Source organism: Lynx rufus, unplaced genomic scaffold (assembly GCF_022079265.1).
Source record: "Lynx rufus isolate CCGP_SWC_20201006 ecotype Redwood Valley unplaced genomic scaffold, mLynRuf1.p SCAF_7, whole genome shotgun sequence".
NCBI classification, from domain to species: domain Eukaryota; kingdom Metazoa; phylum Chordata; class Mammalia; order Carnivora; family Felidae; genus Lynx; species Lynx rufus.
In genome coordinates, this window is record NW_025814889.1 from 48,505,915 (window position 1) to 48,515,042 (window position 9,128).

Consider the following 9,128-nt stretch of genomic DNA (forward strand, 5'->3'; position numbering starts at 1 on the left):
TTCTCTTTTAGCAAATTGAAAGATCAACTTAAATACATTAAATGTTCATTTGAGAATAGTGTGTCTGTTTCCATATACCTAGATGATACAGATATCTTTGTCTACAGTTGATTCTCCAAACTACAATGAGAGAAAAGAACTACTGCTGCATGGGCATAAACCGATATAAACACTTACTGAGTTATTTAGTTGTTATTTTTGAAGCTTAAAGTTTCGATCTTTACCTGGAATTTGTTTTGCCACTGTAAGCAGGTGAGTGTCCAGGCCGAACAACAGCTCCTTTTCTCTCTTCATGACCCATTCTTCTCAGTTGGTGGATGACACAATGGCCACAGCCCAAGGGGTACCCAGATCCGTGATCCACCAGGGTTCAGTCTCTTTTCGGGTCTGAATACAAGGGATTTTATCAAAGTCACTCATGAAAGATCCATCAATAGCTTGTCAGGATATATCAAAGGATCACGGAGATTGTTGGGTAGATGTTTCCCCCGAGATAGTATTGGACCTTAAATGCCAAAGTACAGCCAAAGTGAGCTATACACCAAAAGAAAAGTGCAATGTACTGATGGCAGAATGGGAAGTGACTTTTTTTTAAGGGGAAGTAATGGGGAAAAATATTTCCATTTCTTGAAAAGTTGGTATATAAACTATACCTCATATCTATCGATCTGGCTAAAATGTACCATTGTTACTATTATTATGAATTCAAACTACCAGTCATCTCCTGATTCTCTACAAATGGCTTCATGCAAAAGAGGATTGATTCCCATGATTCATATTTAGATTCCAAGTTTTAAATGAATTCTGTTGTCAGACTATGGCTTGGGACGAATGGCAATTTTAATGGTTTTCTACATTGCTTCTGATTTTTCCTATTTATAGTATAAACAAGGGAAAGAAAGGTGATATTTTATGTGATCTTTATTTCTATTGCCTTCCTTACATATTTATTTTTCTGATCATTAACCACAGATACTGTTACAGAAATGGACTTAACATTAAAGGTTATTTAATTTAGTCAAAGAAAAGATTTATTACATTATAAAGGTATGTTCACTGAGTATTTTTAATCCTAAGATAATTTTGACTTCTAGGGATAAGAAATTAAATAGATAAAGAGAGACAATCACTAAATGAGAGGTTTAGATCTTGTTTGTAAAATGAAGTGTGGTCTTCTATGGAGAAGTACAAAATGAGTTAACTTAATTTTTTTTCTGATTTTACTAATTTTATATTAAAAGTTAATATATGAATTCATGGCTATTCAGTGCAGCATCTATGGATGAAAAAATAAAAATAAACTTTTACCCCTTCCTAAATACCACCCCTCTTCTCAAAGTAGAAATGACTAAGAGTTAAATTCTTTCAGGTATTTTTTATATTTATATTTAGGTATTTTTCTATTTACCCTTATTTCCACTTTCTACCCATAATTCCCTTTCTAATTATGCCAAGAATTTTTTTTTTTCCCTGAAGGAATAATACCATATTCAAAAACTTGGCAGTATATTTACTTAGCAAGCAGATGTATTAGATGGATGCTACCTTTGTATCAATATTCAAGTTACTTAGACAAAGTAGGATAATTCTATACAATAAATTATTTTTAGTCAGTGGTATCTTAAATCATTTTGAAGTGTTCTAGTAAGTGAATTGATCTGCCAAAATAATGGGTCAGTCTTTAACAAAATATGTATAGTTAAAAAAGGAAAATAAAAATGGTGATGATAACAACTCAAAAAATGTTCCAAGTAAAGCCAAATAGTCAAGTTGACCATAAGTAAAATATCTTTTTTTTTGCTCTTTGCAATTTATTTGCAGCAAAACATCTTCCCAGTCCCTCTAAACTTTGTTAACAATATGATTTATAGTTTTTTGGTAATTAATTTATCAATTAGGTTTTGCTTTATAGTTTTTACATAAGAAATATAAGCATAAAAAGTAAATATCTCATTGTTTGTTGGCATTTATTTAAGTAGCATGAACTACGGAAATAAACTAATACAGGGAATCTATGAGAAATTTTTCCCTTCACTCAAATATGAGAAGTCCTAGGTTCATATAATCTTTAACAAAAATAAATTGACAAGTGGAAAATATAAAACAAGAAAGAAAATACTGAATAAATAAGACAACAGAGGAAATGGCCAGTGAAGAGAAATGAAACAATACTCTGAGGAAGATTATGAAGTTAGAGTCGCAGCATCGTTAGATATTTCAATTTCCATATTATTTAATATGAAGAATGTTGTCTTCCCTTCTGTACTTCATGATATAATAAAATAACTGAATAAAAATAAGGAAATGTCATGGGGTGCCTGGGTGGCTCAATAGGTTAAGCGTCTGACTCTTGGTTTCAGCTCAGGTCATGATTTCATGGTTCATGAGTTCAAGCCCCCGTATCAGGCTCTGCACTGAAGGCATGGAGCCTGCTTGGGATTCTGTCTCCCTCTCTGTGCCCCTCCCTTGCTCACTATCTCTCTCTCTCCCAAAAATAAATAAACTTAAAAAAATAAATGAAATGTCCTATTAATCAGGAAAATATATGTAACACCCACTGACCCATGTGGCTTTTGATATAGGCAAAACTGGGCATGGACCAAAGACTTGCATCTCACACAAAGTTGAGGATATGTTTCTTACCTGGAGTGTTGACAATCACATATCTTCCTCTCATTCTCCCACATCTAACAGATTCTAATTTTCCAGGTTCTACAGAGTTAATGATGGCATATCTGAAGAGAAAAAAAGTGAATTTCAGGCTTGATTTTGTTAGTATGATCACAGAAATCACATAAATTAAATTAGAAATCAATGAAGTGTCAATAAAATACTTTGAAATCAGATGTTCTGTTCTTTCCTTATCTGGTAGTTGGAAAGCAATGACTGAATTCATAACAGTTATTATGACTATTATGGCAATTTTACAGTCAGCATTGGTTTTCTGGCATTGATAGCTTCACTTTTCTCCAGCTACATTTTATAAATGATGTCCATTGTCTTCACTTCTTTGGTAAGTTATTTTACTACGAAAAAAATCACTGATACTTATTACTTCGCAACATCTTTCTATACGTACATAAATTATTTCTACAAAATGTCAGATGTTATTTGGTAGCATGAATTTTTACAAAATAAACTCAATAATAAACATATAGTTTATTCCAAACCCCCTAACAAACTTCCTTCTGCAGTTTGGGGGGACTGTATTAAATGTATAGAATAATCTATAATAATTTGTTTGTTTATAGTATCAGATATTTTTGAAAAAGATCAAGGTACATCATTTAAAGTATTCAAATCATTCAAGTATTTGAGAGGTCCTAGGTTGGTATAGTTTTGAATTGATGTCCCTCCATAAATTTAATTTAAAAATATCCATGTTCAATATATTTTGTATTCATTTTCTCCCAAGTATTAAAATTATTTGTTGCTGTTGAAAATGGGATTTTTTCTCTTATTTATGCTTTCATTATATGTTCCAATTGATTATTATTTATATCCAACAACATATTACTTATTGTATTTTAATTTTTAACAAGTCACCATATTGAATGATCTTATTTTTCCTAGTCATTTTTAATTTGATTTCTTTGGTTTTGTAGATTTACAATGACATAATCTGAAAAGCTACTTTGCCTTCTTCCTTACAGAATTTTATGTCTCTAATTCATATCACCTGGCTAATTGCATAGACTAGTAATTTCAGACACTGTTAAGTAACAATTGGTGATTTAAGTAACATGTATTTTGTTTTAGTTTTCTTCCCAGTATTTAAACTTCAGACAAAGAAAATTTTTAAAGCAGGTAGAGAAAAGAATTCTCACATACAAGGGAAATGCCATAGGGCTTTTCAGTGGATTTCTCAGCAGAAACCTTTCAGGCCAGGAAAGAGTGGGATGATATAATCAAAGTGCTGAAAGAAAAAACCTGCCAAACAAGAATAGTTTACATAGCAAAGTTGTCCTTCAAAAATGAAGGTGAGATAAAGACTCTTGAGATACACACAAAATGGGAGAATTTATGATCACTAGACCAGCCTTACAAGAAATACTGAAAGCAGTCCTTAAAGCTGAAATATAAAATACATTGGTAAAGGTAAGTATAACATTAAATTTAGAATATTTTAATACTGTAATATGATAGGATGTTAATCACTTAACTTTAGTATGAAGATCAAAAAACAAAAGTATTAAAAATAACTATAGCTACAATAATCTGTTAATGGACACACAATATAAAATAATGTAAGTTGTGGGCGCTTGGGTGGTTCAGTCAGTTAAGTGTCCGACTTTGGCTCAGGTCATGATCTCACAGTTTGTGGGTTCGAGCCCCGTGTCAGGCTCTGTGGTGACAGCTGGGAGCCTGGAGCCTGCTTCTGATTCTGTGTCTCCCTCTCCACCCCTCCCCTGCTCACACTCTGTCTCTCTCTGTGTCTCAAAAATAAATAAATATAAAAAAATTAAAGAAATATACATTGTGACAACAAAAACATAAAATATGAAGGGAGAAGTAAAAGAGAATAATTTTTGTAAGTAACCAAAGTTACATCATTTGCTTAAAATAGACTATTATATCTATGTTATGTTATGATGTTAAAATGGTATGTAAACCCTATGAATCACAAAGCAAAAACCCACAGTAGGTACAAAAGATAAAGAGAAGGTAATCAAAGCATATTGCTACAGAAAATCATCAATTCACAAAGAATGACAAGAAGAGAAGAAAACGAAACAAAGGAACTGGAAAACTAATAAGATGTCACTAGTAAGTCCTTACAAATTGATAATTACTTTAAATGTAAATGAATTGGTTTCTCTAATCCAAAGAGTGGCTAAAAAGATTACAATGACAAAAAAAAAAGGCCAACTATATTCTGCCTATAAGAGACTCACTTCAGCTTTAAAAACACACAGACTCAACGTGAAGGGATGGAAAAAATAGTCCATATAAATATTCCAAATAAAGGAGAAAAGAGATAGCTATACTTCTATTAGACAAAATAGACTTTAGGTCAAAAACTCAAACAAGAGAAAAAGGTCACTGTATAATGATAAAGGGGTCAATTCACAAGGGGACTTGACAACTGTAAACACATATGCATACAACATTGGAACGCCTAAATATATTAAGCAAATGCCAACAGATTGGCAAATGCCAACAGCAGATTTGAAGGGAGAAGTAGCCAACAATACAGTAATAGTAGGGGACTTCAATACCCCACCTTCAATAATGAACAGATCATCCAGGAAGAAAATCAATAAGGAGACATTGGACTTGAACTATACTTTAGACCAAATGAATCTAACGGATAAATATAGAAGATTCCATCCAACAGCATTCTCCAGGATAGATGATGTTATGTCAGAAAACAGGTCTTAGCAAATTTAAAGATTCAAGTCATTCCAAGTATCTTCTCCAACCACAATAGTATGGAACTAGAAATAAATAACAGAAAGAAAACTGGAAAACTCATAAATATGTGTAAGTTGCTCATTCCTCAGCAACCTATGGGCCAAAGAAGAAATCAAAAGGAAAATCATAAATATCTTGAATCAAATGAAAGTGGAAACACAAATGAAAGTGGAAATACCAAAACTTATAGATACAGCAAAAGCTGATCGAAGGGTGAAGTTTATAGCAATAAATGCCTATTTTTAAAAAAGAAAGATCCCAAATCAACAAACTAACTTTGCACCTCTAGAAACTAGGAAAAGAAAAAGAAACTAAACCCAAATTTAGCAGAAGGAAGGGAATAACAAAAAATTAAAAAATAGAAAAGATCATTGAAAGTAAGAGTTGGTTTTTGAAAAGAAAAATAGAATTGACAATTTTAGCTAAGCTAAATAAGAAAAGAAAAAAATGAAGTAAAATTAGAGAGAGGAGGTATTACAACTGATACTGCAGAAATACAAAAGATTGTAAGAGACCATTATGAACATTATACACCAACAGATTGGATAACCTTGAAGAAAAGGATAAATTACTGGAAACATACAACCTAGCAAGACTGAATCAGGAAGAAATAGAAAATCTGAACAGACCAAGAACAAGTAAGGAGATTAAATCAGTAGCCATAAACCTCCCAAGAAAGAAAAGCCCCGATCAGATGATTTCAGTGGTGAATTCTATGAAACACGTGAAGTACTAATACCAATCGTCACACTCTTCCAGAAAATCGAAGAGGAGGGAACACTCCCAGACTCACAAAGCCAACATTACCCTGACACCAAAGCCAGATAAGGGCACTACAAGAAAAGAAAACTGAAGGCTAATATTCCTGGTGAATCCAGAGGCAAAAATTTTCAACAAAATACTAACAAACCAACAGTACATTAAATGAATCATACACCACGATCAAGTGAGATTTTTATCCCTCGCATGCAAGTATAGTTCAATACATGCAAATCAATAAATATAATATACCACATTAATAGAATGAAAAATAAAAAGTCACCTTAGGATCATCTCAACAGATGCAGAAAAAGCATTTGACAAAATTGAACATCTTTTCATGGTTAAAACTCTCAACAAATTTGGTATAAACAGACCCCAACATGATAAAGGCCATATACGACAAGCTTAAGGCTAACATCATACCATGGTGAAAGCTGAAAGCTCTTCTTCTAAGATCAGGAACAAGACAAGGGTGCCCACTTTCACCAATTTTATTCAACATAGTACTGGAATTTCTAGCTAGAGCAATTAGGTAAGAAACAGGAATAAAAGCCATCCAAACTGGAAAGGAAACAAAGTAATATTCTTTCAGTTTGCAGATGATATGATCTTATATAAAGAAACTCCTAAAGGCTCCACCAAAAAACTGTTAGAACTAATAAACAAATTCAGGAAAGTTGCAGGACACAAAATCAACATACAAAAACCAGTTGCGTGTCCGTGCACTAACAACAATCTATCTGCAAAGGATATAAAGAATAAGAACAAAAGGATATAAAGAGTATAATCCTATTTATAGTGGCATCAAAAACAATAAAATACTTAGGAATAAATTTAATCAAGGAAGCAAAAGATCTATACCCTTAACACTATAAAACACTGATGAAAGAAATTAAAAAATGATGCAAATGGAAAGATATCGTTTTGTTGGATCAAAAGAATATTGTTAAAATATGCATTCTACCCCAAATCTTCTATAGATTCAATGCAATCAAAATTCCAATGGCACTTTTTCACAGAAATAGAAAAAAATATATATATATCCCAAAATTTGTATAGAACAACAAAAGACCTCAAATAGCAAAAGCAGGAGGTATCACACTTCCTGATTTCAAACTATATTACAAAGCTATAGTAATCCAAACAGTATGGTACTGGAATAAAAACCAATGCATTGGCCAAACAAACAGAACTGAGAGCACAGATTTGATGCATGTATGATCAACCAATATTTGAAAAGGGAATCAAGAATACTTGATGGAGAAAGATTAGTCTCTTCAATAAATGGTGCTGGGAAAACTGGATATTCCTGTTCTGGACACTTATGCCCCATGTTCTTGTGTAACAAAAAAAGCACAGCTGAGCGAAGGTCAAACGCATACTCTCGAAATAGAAGCCTACATAAAATAATTCCCTACAATATCAAATTCAAATTAAACCTCCTAAATAGCATTGTGGTAAACCTCAATTGCTTCAGCGACTGGAATAAGCCGAAAATATTTACAGACACACACAGAGGCATACTGACCAAAGTAATTTCCTTGTTCTTCAGGGCTCCCTGAGAGGAAAGAAATGGCATTCTCAGAATTGAGTTCCAAAGGGCTTCCAGCATATTCTGCCGTCCTGTGACCCATTGGTTGTTTTGCACTTCACAAAACAACAGAAGCCCTGTTCTCCCATTAATGATCACATTCACATATCCTCCTTTCTTTCCTCCACAGTTGAAAGCCTCTGTTTCCCCAGGGCTCAGGAAAGAAAGAAATGGTTGACACCTGAACGTAAAACTGCATTGTCACCATGGATAATTCTTAAATGATTATTTTGGCCTGGATTATTTGTTTATGCTCTTTGACAATGTTAATTAATAATTGTGTTTCCTCTGCCATTTCAAGTATTATTTTTTTATTTTATTTCAATTTACTCATTAGGCACACAGAAATATTCCCAGACCATCTGTCAAAAATATGGTTCAATTCAGAACACTCTTTTTTAAATTTTTAATTTTTTTCTTTTTTAAAGTGTTTATTTATTTTGAGAGGGGGCTAGGGGCAGAAGGAGAAAGAGAGGAATCCCAAGCAAGGTTCCATGCTCAGTGTGGATCCTGACGAGGGACTTAATCCCACAACCCTGGGATCACGATCTGAGTTGAAATAAGGAGTCAGTCACTCAACCAATTGAGCCACCCAGGCGCCCCCAGAACACTCTTTTAAAATAGTTATTGGTTGTATTTTTCCAGCAAGTTCATGGGCTGTCAAGTATTTTGAAGAAAATTCTATTCATCCCTAATCCTTTTTTTTCCCTTATTTATAGATTTATAAAGACTTCACTGCAAAAGAACCAATTCATAGTCAAATAATTACTTAGAAACTTTCTGCACTTTTAATCTTGTTTACGAGTTTCCAGACTGCATAACCATTACTCATTTAGTCCTTGAAAGTTTAATCTGCTTTCAAGCCAAGCACACATTTTTTAACTTCTCCAAAAGTCAGTAACTGATATTATCAGACACAGTTGTTGCCAAATCTTTCTGCTGTATACCACTATGACAGTTCTCATGTTTTTTATATTCTTTAATTTTTTACACATTAGCTTTTTGTCATTAACTGAAATCTAGAGAAAAGAATGCTTTATTCAGCTTTATAGCCTCTGTTACTAGGACAGTCTCTTAAATAGAAGAGTTCAATAACATTTTAGAGAAAGTACCTATATTAGTAAAATAAAACATATAGGAACTGATTTTAAATGTAACTTGATGAAATTGATTTCTATGAATACTCTAAAATTTGTATTTGTTTTTATTTTTGCAAAGCCCATAAATGTTTAAGTGCCCTGTTTTAATTTAAGATGAATTTCAAGAATAAAATCTTATCTATTGCTAAGATTTTCCTTCCCTTTGGTAGGTGCTCTCCAATCAGATTCACAGCTTCCCTTGATCTCCTCATGAGAGCAAT